The following is a 16,762-nucleotide window of genomic DNA, read 5'->3' as shown; positions in this document are numbered from 1 at the left end:
TAACTTATATCAAAATAGCAAGTGCTATTGTGCATTAATTTAGCAGAGCGTGGTTTCAATCCACGGACCTCTGGGTTATGGGCCCAGCACGCTTCCACTGCGCCACTCTGCTTACATCACCATTATATGAAAAACTAACTGATACCATAATAGCAAATGCTACTTTGCATTAACATAGCAGAGCGTGGTTTTGATCCACGGACCTTTGGGTTATGGGCCCAGCACGCTTCCACTGCGCCACTCTGCTTACATGATCATGGTATGAACAAACTAACTTATATCAAAATAGCAAGTGCTATTGTGCATTAATTTAGCAGAGCGTGGTTTCAATCCACGGACCTCTGGTTTATGGGCCCAGCACGCTTCCACTGCGCCACTCTGCTTACACAATCATGGTATGAACAAACTAACTTATATCAAAATAGTAAGTGATATTGTGCATTAATTTAGCAGAGCGTGGTTTCAATCCACGGACCTCTGGGTTATGGGCCCAGCACGCTTCCACTGCGACACTCTGCTTACATGATCATAGTATGAACAAACTAACTTATATCAAAATAGCAAGTGCTATTTTGCATTAATTTAGCAGAGCGTGGTTTCGATCCACGGACCTCTGGGTTATGGGACCAGCACGTTTCCACTGCGTCACTCTGCTTACATCACCATTATAGGAAAAACTAACTGATACCAAAATAGCAAATGCTACTTTGCATAAACATAGCAAAGAGTGGTTTCGATCCACGGACCTCTGGGTTATGGGCCCAGCACGCTTCCACTGCGCCACTCTGCTTACATCACCTTTATATGAAAAACTAACTGATACCAAAATAGCAAATGCTATTTTGCATTAATTTAGCAGAGCGTGGTTTCGATCCACGGACCTCTGGGTTATAGGCCCAGCACGCTTCCACTGCGCCACTCTGCTTACATGATCATGGTATGAACAAACTAACTTATATCAAAATAGCAAGTGATATTGTGCATTAATTTAGCAGAGCGTGGTTTCAATCCACGGACCTCTGGGTTATGGGCCCAGCACGCTTCCACTGCGCCACTCTGCTTACATGATCATGGTATGAACCAACTAACTTATATCAAAATAGCAAGTGATATTGTGCATTAATTTAGCAGAGCGTGGTTTCAATCCACGGACCTCTGGGTTATGGGCCCAGCACGCTTCCACTGCGCCACTCTGCTTACATCACCATTATATGAAAAACTAACTGATACCAAAATAGCAAATGCTATTTGCATTAACATAGCAGAGCGTGGTTTCGATCCACGGACCTTTGGGTTATGGGCCCAGCACGCTTCCACTGCGCCACTCTGCTTACATGATCATGGTATGAACAAACTAACTTATATCAAAATAGCAAGTGATATTGTGCATTAATTTAGCAGAGCGTGGTTTCAATCCACGGACCTCTGGGTTATGGGCCCAGCACGCTTCCACTGCGCCACTCTGCTTACATCACCATTCATGAAAAACTAACTGATACCATAATAGCAAATGCTACTTTGCATTAACATAGCAGAGCGTGGTTTTGATCCACGGACCTTTGGGTTATGGGCCCAGCACGCTTCCACTGCGCCACTCTGCTTACATGATCATGGTATGAACAAACTAACTTATATCAAAATAGCAAGTGCTATTGTGCATTAATTTAGCAGAGCGTGGTTTCAATCCACGGACCTCTGGGTTATGGTCCCAGCACGCTTCCACTGCGCCACTCTGCTTACATGATCATGGTATGAACAAACTAACTTATATCAAAATAGCAAGTGATATTGTGCATTAATTTAGCAGAGCGTGGTTTCAATCCACGGACCTCTGGGTTATGGGCCCAGCACGCTTCCACTGCGCCACTCTGCTTACATCACCATTATATGAAAAACTAACTGATACCATAATAGCAAATGCTACTTTGCATTAACATAGCAGAGCGTGGTTTTGATCCACGGACCTCTGGGTTATGGGCCCAGCACGCTTCCACTGCGCCACTCTGCTTACATGATCATGGTATGAACAAACTAACTTATATCAAAATAGCAAGTGATATTGTGCATTAATTTAGCAGAGCGTGGTTTCAATCCACGGACCTCTGTGTTATGGGCCCAGCACGCTTCCACTGCGCCACTCTGCTTACATCACCATTCATGAAAAACTAACTGATACCATAATAGCAAATGCTACTTTGCATTAACATAGCAGAGCGTGGTTTTGATCCACGGACCTTTGGGTTATGGGCCCAGCACGCTTCCACTGCGCCACTCTGCTTACATGATCATGGTATGAACAAACTAACTTATATCAAAATAGCAAGTGCTATTGTGCATTAATTTAGCAGAGCGTGGTTTCAATCCACGGACCTCTGGGTTATGGGCCCAGCACGCTTCGACTGCGCCACTCTGCTTACATCACCATTATATGAAAAACTAACTGATACCATAATAGCAAATGCTACTTTGCATTAACATAGCAGAGCGTGGTTTTGATCCACGGACCTTTGGGTTATGGGCCCAGCACGCTTCCACTGCGCCACTCTGCTTACATGATCATGGTATGAACAAACTAACTTATATCAAAATAGCAAGTGATATTGTGCATTAATTTAGCAGAGCGTGGTTTCAATCCACGGACCTCTGGGTTATGGGCCCAGCACGCTTCCACTGCGCCACTCTGCTTACATGATCATGGTATGAACAAACTAACTTATATCAAAATAGCAAGTGATATTGTGCATTAATTTAGCAGAGCGTGGTTTCAATCCACGGACCTCTGGGTTATGGGCCCAGCACGCTTCCACTGCGCCACTCTGCTTACATCACCATTCATGAAAAACTAACTGATACCATAATAGCAAATGCTACTTTGCATTAACATAGCAGAGCGTGGTTTTGATCCACGGACCTTTGGGTTATGGGCCCAGCACGCTTCCACTGCGCCACTCTGCTTACATGATCATGGTATGAACAAACTAACTTATATCAAAATAGCAAGTGCTATTGTGCATTAATTTAGCAGAGCGTGGTTTCAATCCACGGACCTCTGGGTTATGGGCCCAGCACGCTTCCACTGCGCCACTCTGCTTACACAATCATGGTATGAACAAACTAACTTATATCAAAATAGTAAGTGATATTGTGCATTAATTTAGCAGAGCGTGGTTTCAATCCACGGACCTCTGGGTTATGGGCCCAGCACGCTTCCACTGCGACACTCTGCTTACATGATCATAGTATGAACAAACTAACTTATATCAAAATAGCAAGTGCTATTTTGCATTAATTTAGCAGAGCGTGGTTTCGATCCACGGACCTCTGGGTTATGGGACCAGCACGTTTCCACTGCGTCACTCTGCTTACATCACCATTATAGGAAAAACTAACTGATACCAAAATAGCAAATGCTACTTTGCATAAACATAGCAAAGAGTGGTTTCGATCCACGGACCTCTGGGTTATGGGCCCAGCACGCTTCCACTGCGCCACTCTGCTTACATCACCTTTATATGAAAAACTAACTGATACCAAAATAGCAAATGCTATTTTGCATTAATTTAGCAGAGCGTGGTTTCGATCCACGGACCTCTGGGTTATAGGCCCAGCACGCTTCCACTGCGCCACTCTGCTTACATGATCATGGTATGAACTAACTAACTTATATCAAAATAGCAAGTGATATTGTGCATTAATTTAGCAGAGCGTGGTTTCAATCCACGGACCTCTGGGTTATGGGCCCAGCACGCTTCCACTGCGCCACTCTGCTTACATGATCATGGTATGAACCAACTAACTTATATCAAAATAGCAAGTGATATTGTGCATTAATTTAGCAGAGCGTGGTTTCAATCCACGGACCTCTGGGTTATGGGCCCAGCACGCTTCCACTGCGCCACTCTGCTTACATCACCATTATATGAAAAACTAACTGATACCAAAATAGCAAATGCTATTTGCATTAACATAGCAGAGCGTGGTTTCGATCCACGGACCTTTGGGTTATGGGCCCAGCACGCTTCCACTGCGCCACTCTGCTTACATGATCATGGTATGAACAAACTAACTTATATCAAAATAGCAAGTGATATTGTGCATTAATTTAGCAGAGCGTGGTTTCAATCCACGGACCTCTGGGTTATGGGCCCAGCACGCTTCCACTGCGCCACTCTGCTTACATCACCATTCATGAAAAACTAACTGATACCATAATAGCAAATGCTACTTTGCATTAACATAGCAGAGCGTGGTTTTGATCCACGGACCTTTGGGTTATGGGCCCAGCACGCTTCCACTGCGCCACTCTGCTTACATCACCTTTATATGAAAAACTAACTGATACCAAAATAGCAAATGCTATTTTGCATTAATTTAGCAGAGCGTGGTTTCAATCCACGGACCTCTGGGTTATGGTCCCAGCACGCTTCCACTGCGCCACTCTGCTTACATGATCATGGTATGAACAAACTAACTTATATCAAAATAGCAAGTGATATTGTGCATTAATTTAGCAGAGCGTGGTTTCAATCCACGGACCTCTGGGTTATGGGCCCAGCACGCTTCCACTGCGCCACTCTGCTTACATGATCATGGTATGAACAAACTAACTTATATCAAAATAGCAAGTGCTATTGTGCATTAATTTAGCAGAGCGTGGTTTCAATCCACGGACCTCTGGGTTATGGGCCCAGCACGCTTCCACTGCGCCACTCTGCTTACACAATCATGGTATGAACAAACTAACTTATATCAAAATAGTAAGTGATATTGTGCATTAATTTAGCAGAGCGTGGTTTCAATCCACGGACCTCTGGGTTATGGGCCCAGCACGCTTCCACTGCGACACTCTGCTTACATGATCATAGTATGAACAAACTAACTTATATCAAAATAGCAAGTGCTATTTTGCATTAATTTAGCAGAGCGTGGTTTCGATCCACGGACCTCTGGGTTATGGGACCAGCACGTTTCCACTGCGTCACTCTGCTTACATCACCATTATAGGAAAAACTAACTGATACCAAAATAGCAAATGCTACTTTGCATAAACATAGCAAAGAGTGGTTTCGATCCACGGACCTCTGGGTTATGGGCCCAGCACGCTTCCACTGCGCCACTCTGCTTACATCACCTTTATATGAAAAACTAACTGATACCAAAATAGCAAATGCTATTTTGCATTAATTTAGCAGAGCGTGGTTTCGATCCACGGACCTCTGGGTTATAGGCCCAGCACGCTTCCACTGCGCCACTCTGCTTACATGATCATGGTATGAACAAACTAACTTATATCAAAATAGCAAGTGATATTGTGCATTAATTTAGCAGAGCGTGGTTTCAATCCACGGACCTCTGGGTTATGGGCCCAGCACGCTTCCACTGCGCCACTCTGCTTACATGATCATGGTATGAACCAACTAACTTATATCAAAATAGCAAGTGATATTGTGCATTAATTTAGCAGAGCGTGGTTTCAATCCACGGACCTCTGGGTTATGGGCCCAGCACGCTTCCACTGCGCCACTCTGCTTACATCACCATTATATGAAAAACTAACTGATACCAAAATAGCAAATGCTATTTGCATTAACATAGCAGAGCGTAGTTTCGATCCACGGACCTTTGGGTTATGGGCCCAGCACGCTTCCACTGCGCCACTCTGCTTACATGATCATGGTATGAACAAACTAACTTATATCAAAATAGCAAGTGATATTGTGCATTAATTTAGCAGAGCGTGGTTTCAATCCACGGACCTCTGGGTTATGGGCCCAGCACGCTTCCACTGCGCCACTCTGCTTACATCACCATTCATGAAAAACTAACTGATACCATAATAGCAAATGCTACTTTGCATTAACATAGCAGAGCGTGGTTTTGATCCACGGACCTTTGGGTTATGGGCCCAGCACGCTTCCACTGCGCCACTCTGCTTACATGATCATGGTATGAACAAACTAACTTATATCAAAATAGCAAGTGCTATTGTGCATTAATTTAGCAGAGCGTGGTTTCAATCCACGGACCTCTGGGTTATGGTCCCAGCACGCTTCCACTGCGCCACTCTGCTTACATGATCATGGTATGAACAAACTAACTTATATCAAAATAGCAAGTGATATTGTGCATTAATTTAGCAGAGCGTGGTTTCAATCCACGGACCTCTGGGTTATGGGCCCAGCACGCTTCCACTGCGCCACTCTGCTTACATCACCATTATATGAAAAACTAACTGATACCATAATAGCAAATGCTACTTTGCATTAACATAGCAGAGCGTGGTTTTGATCCACGGACCTCTGGGTTATGGGCCCAGCACGCTTCCACTGCGCCACTCTGCTTACATGATCATGGTATGAACAAACTAACTTATATCAAAATAGCAAGTGATATTGTGCATTAATTTAGCAGAGCGTGGTTTCAATCCACGGACCTCTGGGTTATGGGCCCAGCACGCTTCCACTGCGCCACTCTGCTTACATCACCATTCATGAAAAACTAACTGATACCATAATAGCAAATGCTACTTTGCATTAACATAGCAGAGCGTGGTTTTGATCCACGGACCTTTGGGTTATGGGCCCAGCACGCTTCCACTGCGCCACTCTGCTTACATGATCATGGTATGAACAAACTAACTTATATCAAAATAGCAAGTGCTATTGTGCATTAATTTAGCAGAGCGTGGTTTCAATCCACGGACCTCTGGGTTATGGGCCCAGCACGCTTCAACTGCGCCACTCTGCTTACATGATCATGGTATGAACAAAGTAACTTATATCAAAATAGCAAGTGATATTGTGCATTAATTTAGCAGAGCGTGGTTTCAATCCACGGACCTCTGGGTTATGGGCCCAGCACGCTTCCACTGCGCCACTCTGCTTACATCACCATTATATGAAAAACTAACTGATACCATAATAGCAAATGCTACTTTGCATTAACATAGCAGAGCGTGGTTTTGATCCACGGACCTTTGGGTTATGGGCCCAGCACGCTTCCACTGCGCCACTCTGCTTACATGATCATGGTATGAACAAACTAACTTATATCAAAATAGCAAGTGATATTGTGCATTAATTTAGCAGAGCGTGGTTTCAATCCACGGACCTCTGGGTTATGGGCCCAGCACGCTTCCACTGCGCCACTCTGCTTACATGATCATGGTATGAACAAACTAACTTATATCAAAATAGCAAGTGATATTGTGCATTAATTTAGCAGAGCGTGGTTTCAATCCACGGACCTCTGGGTTATGGGCCCAGCACGCTTCCACTGCGCCACTCTGCTTACATCACCATTCATGAAAAACTAACTGATACCATAATAGCAAATGCTACTTTGCATTAACATAGCAGAGCGTGGTTTTGATCCACGGACCTTTGGGTTATGGGCCCAGCACGCTTCCACTGCGCCACTCTGCTTACATGATCATGGTATGAACAAACTAACTTATATCAAAATAGCAAGTGCTATTGTGCATTAATTTAGCAGAGCGTGGTTTCAATCCACGGACCTCTGGGTTATGGGCCCAGCACGCTTCCACTGCGCCACTCTGCTTACACAATCATGGTATGAACAAACTAACTTATATCAAAATAGTAAGTGATATTGTGCATTAATTTAGCAGAGCGTGGTTTCAATCCACGGACCTCTGGGTTATGGGCCCAGCACGCTTCCACTGCGACACTCTGCTTACATGATCATAGTATGAACAAACTAACTTATATCAAAATAGCAAGTGCTATTTTGCATTAATTTAGCAGAGCGTGGTTTCGATCCACGGACCTCTGGGTTATGGGACCAGCACGTTTCCACTGCGTCACTCTGCTTACATCACCATTATAGGAAAAACTAACTGATACCAAAATAGCAAATGCTACTTTGCATAAACATAGCAAAGAGTGGTTTCGATCCACGGACCTCTGGGTTATGGGCCCAGCACGCTTCCACTGCGCCACTCTGCTTACATCACCTTTATATGAAAAACTAACTGATACCAAAATAGCAAATGCTATTTTGCATTAATTTAGCAGAGCGTGGTTTCGATCCACGGACCTCTGGGTTATAGGCCCATCACGCTTCCACTGCGCCACTCTGCTTACATGATCATGGTATGAACAAACTAACTTATATCAAAATAGCAAGTGATATTGTGCATTAATTTAGCAGAGCGTGGTTTCAATCCACGGACCTCTGGGTTATGGGCCCAGCACGCTTCCACTGCGCCACTCTGCTTACATGATCATGGTATGAACCAACTAACTTATATCAAAATAGCAAGTGATATTGTGCATTAATTTAGCAGAGCGTGGTTTCAATCCACGGACCTCTGGGTTATGGGCCCAGCACGCTTCCACTGCGCCACTCTGCTTACATCACCATTATATGAAAAACTAACTGATACCAAAATAGCAAATGCTATTTGCGTTAACATAGCAGAGCGTGGTTTCGATCCACGGACCTTTGGGTTATGGGCCCAGCACGCTTCCACTGCGCCACTCTGCTTACATGATCATGGTATGAACAAACTAACTTATATCAAAATAGCAAGTGATATTGTGCATTAATTTAGCAGAGCGTGGTTTCAATCCACGGACCTCTGGGTTATGGGCCCAGCACGCTTCCACTGCGCCACTCTGCTTACATCACCATTCATGAAAAACTAACTGATACCATAATAGCAAATGCTACTTTGCATTAACATAGCAGAGCGTGGTTTTGATCCACGGACCTTTGGGTTATGGGCCCAGCACGCTTCCACTGCGCCACTCTGCTTACATGATCATGGTATGAACAAACTAACTTATATCAAAATAGCAAGTGCTATTGTGCATTAATTTAGCAGAGCGTGGTTTCAATCCACGGACCTCTGGGTTATGGGCCCAGCACGCTTCCACTGCGCCACTCTGCTTACACAATCATGGTATGAACAAACTAACTTATATCAAAATAGTAAGTGATATTGTGCATTAATTTAGCAGAGCGTGGTTTCGATCCACGGACCTCTGGGTTATAGGCCCAGCACGCTTCCACTGCGCCACTCTGCTTACATCACCATTATATGAAAAACTAACTGATACCAAAATAGCAAATGCTATTTGCATTAACATAGCAGAGCGTCGTTTCGATCCACGGACCTCTGGGTTATGGGACCAGCACGCTTCCACTGCGCCACTCTGCTTACATCACCATTATATGAAAAACTAACTGATACCATAATAGCAAATGCTACTTTGCATTAACATAGTGAAGCGTGGTTTTGATCCACGGACCTTTGGGTTATGGGCCCAGCACGCTTCCACTGCGCCACTCTGCTTACATGATCATGGTATGAACAAACTAACTTATATCAAAATAGCAAGTGCTAATGTGCATTAATTTAGCAGAGCGTGGTTTCAATCCACGGACCTCTGGGTTATGGGCCCAGCACGCTTCCACTGCGCCACTCTGCTTACATCACCATTATATGAAAAACTAACTGATACCATAATAGCAAATGCTACTTTGCATTAACATAGCAGAGCGTGGTTTTGATCCACGGACCTCTGGGTTATGGGCCCAGCACGCTTCCACTGCGCCACTCTGCTTACATGATCATGGTATGAACAAACTAACTTATATCAAAATAGCAAGTGATATTGTGCATTAATTTAGCAGAGCGTGGTTTCAATCCACGGACCTCTGGGTTATGGGCCCAGCACGCTTCCACTGCGCCACTCTGCTTACATCACCATTCATGAAAAACTAACTGATACCATAATAGCAAATGCTACTTTGCATTAACATAGCAGAGCGTGGTTTTGATCCACGGACCTTTGGGTTATGGGCCCAGCACGCTTCCACTGCGCCACTCTGCTTACATGATCATGGTATGAACAAACTAACTTATATCAAAATAGCAAGTGCTATTGTGCATTAATTTAGCAGAGCGTGGTTTCAATCCACGGACCTCTGGGTTATGGGCCCAGCACGCTTCAACTGCGCCACTCTGCTTACATGATCATGGTATGAACAAAGTAACTTATATCAAAATAGCAAGTGATATTGTGCATTAATTTAGCAGAGCGTGGTTTCAATCCACGGACCTCTGGGTTATGGGCCCAGCACGCTTCCACTGCGCCACTCTGCTTACATCACCATTATATGAAAAACTAACTGATACCATAATAGCAAATGCTACTTTGCATTAACATAGCAGAGCGTGGTTTTGATCCACGGACCTTTGGGTTATGGGCCCAGCACGCTTCCACTGCGCCACTCTGCTTACATGATCATGGTATGAACAAACTAACTTATATCAAAATAGCAAGTGATATTGTGCATTAATTTAGCAGAGCGTGGTTTCAATCCACGGACCTCTGGGTTATGGGCCCAGCACGCTTCCACTGCGCCACTCTGCTTACATGATCATGGTATGAACAAACTAACTTATATCAAAATAGCAAGTGATATTGTGCATTAATTTAGCAGAGCGTGGTTTCAATCCACGGACCTCTGGGTTATGGGCCCAGCACGCTTCCACTGCGCCACTCTGCTTACATCACCATTCATGAAAAACTAACTGATACCATAATAGCAAATGCTACTTTGCATTAACATAGCAGAGCGTGGTTTTGATCCACGGACCTTTGGGTTATGGGCCCAGCACGCTTCCACTGCGCCACTCTGCTTACATGATCATGGTATGAACAAACTAACTTATATCAAAATAGCAAGTGCTATTGTGCATTAATTTAGCAGAGCGTGGTTTCAATCCACGGACCTCTGGGTTATGGGCCCAGCACGCTTCCACTGCGCCACTCTGCTTACACAATCATGGTATGAACAAACTAACTTATATCAAAATAGTAAGTGATATTGTGCATTAATTTAGCAGAGCGTGGTTTCAATCCACGGACCTCTGGGTTATGGGCCCAGCACGCTTCCACTGCGACACTCTGCTTACATGATCATAGTATGAACAAACTAACTTATATCAAAATAGCAAGTGCTATTTTGCATTAATTTAGCAGAGCGTGGTTTCGATCCACGGACCTCTGGGTTATGGGACCAGCACGTTTCCACTGCGTCACTCTGCTTACATCACCATTATAGGAAAAACTAACTGATACCAAAATAGCAAATGCTACTTTGCATAAACATAGCAAAGAGTGGTTTCGATCCACGGACCTCTGGGTTATGGGCCCAGCACGCTTCCACTGCGCCACTCTGCTTACATCACCTTTATATGAAAAACTAACTGATACCAAAATAGCAAATGCTATTTTGCATTAATTTAGCAGAGCGTGGTTTCGATCCACGGACCTCTGGGTTATAGGCCCATCACGCTTCCACTGCGCCACTCTGCTTACATGATCATGGTATGAACAAACTAACTTATATCAAAATAGCAAGTGATATTGTGCATTAATTTAGCAGAGCGTGGTTTCAATCCACGGACCTCTGGGTTATGGGCCCAGCACGCTTCCACTGCGCCACTCTGCTTACATGATCATGGTATGAACCAACTAACTTATATCAAAATAGCAAGTGATATTGTGCATTAATTTAGCAGAGCGTGGTTTCAATCCACGGACCTCTGGGTTATGGGCCCAGCACGCTTCCACTGCGCCACTCTGCTTACATCACCATTATATGAAAAACTAACTGATACCAAAATAGCAAATGCTATTTGCGTTAACATAGCAGAGCGTGGTTTCGATCCACGGACCTTTGGGTTATGGGCCCAGCACGCTTCCACTGCGCCACTCTGCTTACATGATCATGGTATGAACAAACTAACTTATATCAAAATAGCAAGTGATATTGTGCATTAATTTAGCAGAGCGTGGTTTCAATCCACGGACCTCTGGGTTATGGGCCCAGCACGCTTCCACTGCGCCACTCTGCTTACATCACCATTCATGAAAAACTAACTGATACCATAATAGCAAATGCTACTTTGCATTAACATAGCAGAGCGTGGTTTTGATCCACGGACCTTTGGGTTATGGGCCCAGCACGCTTCCACTGCGCCACTCTGCTTACATGATCATGGTATGAACAAACTAACTTATATCAAAATAGCAAGTGCTATTGTGCATTAATTTAGCAGAGCGTGGTTTCAATCCACGGACCTCTGGGTTATGGGCCCAGCACGCTTCCACTGCGCCACTCTGCTTACACAATCATGGTATGAACAAACTAACTTATATCAAAATAGTAAGTGATATTGTGCATTAATTTAGCAGAGCGTGGTTTCGATCCACGGACCTCTGGGTTATAGGCCCAGCACGCTTCCACTGCGCCACTCTGCTTACATCACCATTATATGAAAAACTAACTGATACCAAAATAGCAAATGCTATTTGCATTAACATAGCAGAGCGTGGTTTCGATCCACGGACCTCTGGGTTATGGGACCAGCACGCTTCCACTGCGCCACTCTGCTTACATCACCATTATATGAAAAACTAACTGATACCATAATAGCAAATGCTACTTTGCATTAACATAGTGAAGCGTGGTTTTGATCCACGGACCTTTGGGTTATGGGCCCAGCACGCTTCCACTGCGCCACTCTGCTTACATGATCATGGTATGAACAAACTAACTTATATCAAAATAGCAAGTGCTAATGTGCATTAATTTAGCAGAGCGTGGTTTCAATCCACGGACCTCTGGGTTATGGTCCCAGCACGCTTCCACTGCGCCACTCTGCTTACATGATCATGGTATGAACAAACTAACTTATATCAAAATAGCAAGTGATATTGTGCATTAATTTAGCAGAGCGTGGTTTCAATCCACGGACCTCTGGGTTATGGGCCCAGCACGCTTCCACTGCGCCACTCTGCTTACATGATCATGGTATGAACAAACTAACTTATATCAAAATAGCAAGTGATATTGTGCATTAATTTAGCAGAGCGTGGTTTCAATCCACGGACCTCTGGGTTATGGGCCCAGCACGCTTCCACTGCGCCACTCTGCTTACATCACCATTCATGAAAAACTAACTGATACCATAATAGCAAATGCTACTTTGCATTAACATAGCAGAGCGTGGTTTTGATCCACGGACCTTTGGGTTATGGGCCCAGCACGCTTCCACTGCGCCACTCTGCTTACATCACCATTATATGAAAAACTAACTGATACCATAATAGCAAATGCTACTTTGCATTAACATAGTGAAGCGTGGTTTTGATCCACGGACCTTTGGGTTATGGGCCCAGCACGCTTCCACTGCGCCACTCTGCTTACATGATCATGGTATGAACAAACTAACTTATATCAAAATAGCAAGTGCTATTGTGCATTAATTTAGCAGAGCGTGGTTTCAATCCACGGACCTCTGGGTTATGGTCCCAGCACGCTTCCACTGCGCCACTCTGCTTACATGATCGTGGTATGAACAAACTAACTTATATCAAAATAGCAAGTGATATTGTGCATTAATTTAGCAGAGCGTGGTTTCAATCCACGGACCTCTGGGTTATGGGCCCAGCACGCTTCCACTGCGACACTCTGCTTACATGATCATAGTATGAACAAACTAACTTATATCAAAATAGCAAGTGCTATTTTGCATTAATTTAGCAGAGCGTGGTTTCGATCCACGGACCTCTGGGTTATGGGACCAGCACGCTTCCACTGCGCCACTCTGCTTACATCACCATTATATGAAAAACTAACTGATACCAAAATAGCAAATGCTACTTTGCATTAACATAGCAAAGAGTGGTTTCGATCCACGGACCTCTGGGTTATGGGCCCAGCACGCTTCCACTGCGCCACTCTGCTTACATCACCATTATATGAAAAACTAACTGATACCAAAATAGCAAATGCTATTTTGCATTAATTTAGCAGAGCGTGGTTTCGATACACGGACCTCTGGGTTATGGGCCCAGCACGCTTCCACTGCGCCACTCTGCTTACATCACCATTATATGAAAATCTAACTGATACCAAAATAGCAAATGCTACTTTGCATTAACATAGCAGAGCGTGGTTTTGATCCACGGACCTTTGGGTTATGGGCCCAGCACGCTTCCACTGCGCCACTCTGCTTACATGATCATGGTATGAACAAACTAACTTATATCAAAATAGCAAGTGCTATTGTGCATTAATTTAGCAGAGCGTGGTTTCAATCCACGGACCTCTGGGTTATGGGCCCAGCACGCTTCCACTGCGCCACTCTGCTTACATGATCATGGTATGAACAAACTAACTTATATCAAAATAGCAAGTGATATTGTGCATTAATTTAGCAGAGCGTGGTTTCAATCCACGGACCTCTGGGTTATGGGCCCAGCACGCTTCCACTGCGCCACTCTGCTTACATCACCATTCATGAAAAACTAACTGATACCATAATAGCAAATGCTACTTTGCATTAACATAGCAGAGCGTGGTTTTGATCCACGGACCTTTGGGTTATGGGCCCAGCACGCTTCCACTGCGACACTCTGCTTACATGATCATAGTATGAACAAACTAACTTATATCAAAATAGCAAGTGCTATTTTGCATTAATTTAGCAGAGCGTGGTTTCGATCCACGGACCTCTGGGTTATGGGACCAGCACGCTTCCACTGCGCCACTCTGCTTACATCACCATTATATGAAAAACTAACTGATACCAAAATAGCAAATGCTACTTTGCATTAACATAGCAGAGAGTGGTTTTCATCCACGGACCTCTGGGTTATGGGCCCAGCACGCTTCCACTGCGCCACTCGGCTTACATCACCATTATATGAAAAACTAACTGATACCAAAATAGAAATGCTACTTTGCATTAGCATAGCAGAGCGTGGTTTCGATCCACGGACCTCTGGGTTATGGGCCCAGCACGCCTCCACTGTGCCACTCTGCTTACATCACCATTATATGAAAAACTAACTGATACCAAAATAGCAAATGCTACTTTGCATTATCATAGCAGAGCGTGCTTTCGATCCACGGACCTCTGGGTTATGGGCCCAGCACGCTTCCACTGCGCCACTCGGCTTACATGATCATGGTATGAACAAACTAATTTATATCAAAATAGCAAGTGCTATTGTGCATTAACATAGCAGAGCGTGGTTTCGATCCACGGACCTCTGGGTTATGGGCCCAGCACGCTTCCACTGTGCCACTCTGCTTACATCACCATTATATGAAAAACTAACTGATACCAAAATAGCAAATGCTACTTTGCATTAACATAGCAGAGCGTGGTTTTGATCCCCGGACCTCTGGGTTATGGGCCCAGCACGCTTCCACTGCGCCACTCGGCTTACATAATCATGGTATGAACAAACTAACTTATATCAAAATAGCAAGTGATATTGTGCATTAATTTAGCAGAGCGTGGTTTCAATCCACGGACCTCTGGGTTATGGGCCCAGCACGCTTCCACTGCGCCACTCTGCTTACATCACCATTATATGAAAAACTAACTGATACCAAAATAGCAAATGCTACTTTGCATTAACATAGCAAAGAGTGGTTTCGATCCACGGACCTCTGGGTTATGGGCCCAGCATGCCTCCACTGCGCCACTCGGCTTACATGATCATGGTATGAACAAACTAACTAATATCAAAATAGCAAGTGCTATTTTGCATTAATTTAGCAGAGCGTGGTTTCGATCCACGGACCTCTGGGTTATGGGCCCAGCACGCTTCCACTGCGCCACTCTGCTTACATCACCATTATATGAAAAACTAACTGATACCAAAATAGCAAATGCTACTTTGCATTAACATAGCAGAGCGTGGTTTCGATCCACGTACCTCTGGGTTATGGGCCCAGCACGCTTCCACTGCGCCACTCTGCTTACATGACCATTATATGAAAAACTAACTGATACCAAAATAGCAAATGCTACTTTGCATTAACATAGCAGAGCGTGGTTTCGATCCACGGACCTCTGGGTTATCGGCCCAGCACGCTTCCACTGCTCCACTCTTCTTACATCACCATTATATGAAAAACTAACTGATACCAAAATAGCAAATGCTACTTTGCATTAACATAGCAAAGAGTGGTTTCGATCCACGGACCTCTGGGTTATGGGCCCAGCACGCTTCCACTGCGCCACTCTGCTTACATCACCATTATATGAAAAACTAACTGATACCATAATAGCAAATGCTACTTTGCATTAACATAGCAGAGCGTGGTTTCGATCCACGGACCTCTGGGTTATGGGCCCGGCACGCTTCCACTGCGCCACTCTGCTTACATCACCATTATATGAAAAACTAACTGATACCAAAATAGCAAATGCTACTTTGCATTAACATGGCAGAGAGTGGTTTTGATCCACGGACCTCTGGGTTATGGGCCCAGCACGCTTCCACTGCGCCACTCGGCTTACATCACCATTATATGAAAAACTAACTGATACCAAAATAGAAATGCTACTTTGCATTAGCATAGCAGAGCGTGGTTTCGATCCACGGACCTCTGGGTTATGGGCCCAGCACACTTCCACTGCGCCACTCTGCTTACATCACCATTATATGAAAAACTAACTGATACCATAATAGCAAATGCTACTTTGCATTAACATAGCAGAGCGTGGTTTCGATCCACGGACCTCTGGGTTATGGGCCCAGCACGCTTCCACTGCGCCACTCTGCTTACATCACCATTATATGAAAAACTAACTGATACCATAATAGCAAATGCTACTTTGCATTAACATAGCAGAGCGTGGTTTCGATCCACGGACCTCTGGGTTATGGGCCCAGCACGCTTCCACTGCGCCACTCTGCTT

General features: G+C 44.4%; 7 non-coding genes across 7 annotated transcripts; all 7 read right to left on the bottom strand.

Annotated features, from left to right (window-relative positions):
• Nucleotides 1–853: 853 nt before the first annotated feature.
• TRNAI-UAU (transfer RNA isoleucine (anticodon UAU)) lies at nt 854–925 on the bottom strand. The gene has a single exon. It is a non-coding gene; the product is annotated as a tRNA-Ile (tRNA).
• Nucleotides 926–3,561: 2,636 nt separating this feature from the next.
• On the bottom strand, nt 3,562–3,633 carry TRNAI-UAU (transfer RNA isoleucine (anticodon UAU)). Its single transcript has one exon. It is a non-coding gene; the product is annotated as a tRNA-Ile (tRNA).
• A 1,553-nt stretch (nt 3,634–5,186) lies between these two features.
• On the bottom strand, nt 5,187–5,258 carry TRNAI-UAU (transfer RNA isoleucine (anticodon UAU)). The gene has a single exon. It is a non-coding gene; the product is annotated as a tRNA-Ile (tRNA).
• A 2,772-nt stretch (nt 5,259–8,030) lies between these two features.
• On the bottom strand, nt 8,031–8,102 carry TRNAI-UAU (transfer RNA isoleucine (anticodon UAU)). The gene has a single exon. It is a non-coding gene; the product is annotated as a tRNA-Ile (tRNA).
• An 876-nt stretch (nt 8,103–8,978) lies between these two features.
• On the bottom strand, nt 8,979–9,050 carry TRNAI-UAU (transfer RNA isoleucine (anticodon UAU)). The gene has a single exon. It is a non-coding gene; the product is annotated as a tRNA-Ile (tRNA).
• Nucleotides 9,051–11,279: 2,229 nt separating this feature from the next.
• On the bottom strand, nt 11,280–11,351 carry TRNAI-UAU (transfer RNA isoleucine (anticodon UAU)). The gene has a single exon. It is a non-coding gene; the product is annotated as a tRNA-Ile (tRNA).
• Nucleotides 11,352–12,227: 876 nt separating this feature from the next.
• Nucleotides 12,228–12,299, bottom strand: TRNAI-UAU (transfer RNA isoleucine (anticodon UAU)). The gene has a single exon. It is a non-coding gene; the product is annotated as a tRNA-Ile (tRNA).
• Nucleotides 12,300–16,762: the final 4,463 nt, after the last annotated feature.

The sequence above is a fragment of the Phalangium opilio genome, unplaced genomic scaffold, assembly GCF_054372755.1.
Source record: "Phalangium opilio isolate 3A_F unplaced genomic scaffold, DU_Popi_V2 ptg000060l_1, whole genome shotgun sequence".
Lineage (NCBI taxonomy): Eukaryota > Metazoa > Arthropoda > Arachnida > Opiliones > Phalangiidae > Phalangium > Phalangium opilio.
Note: the sequence above shows the minus strand (reverse complement) of the source record. Positions and strands in the feature narration are given on the sequence as shown.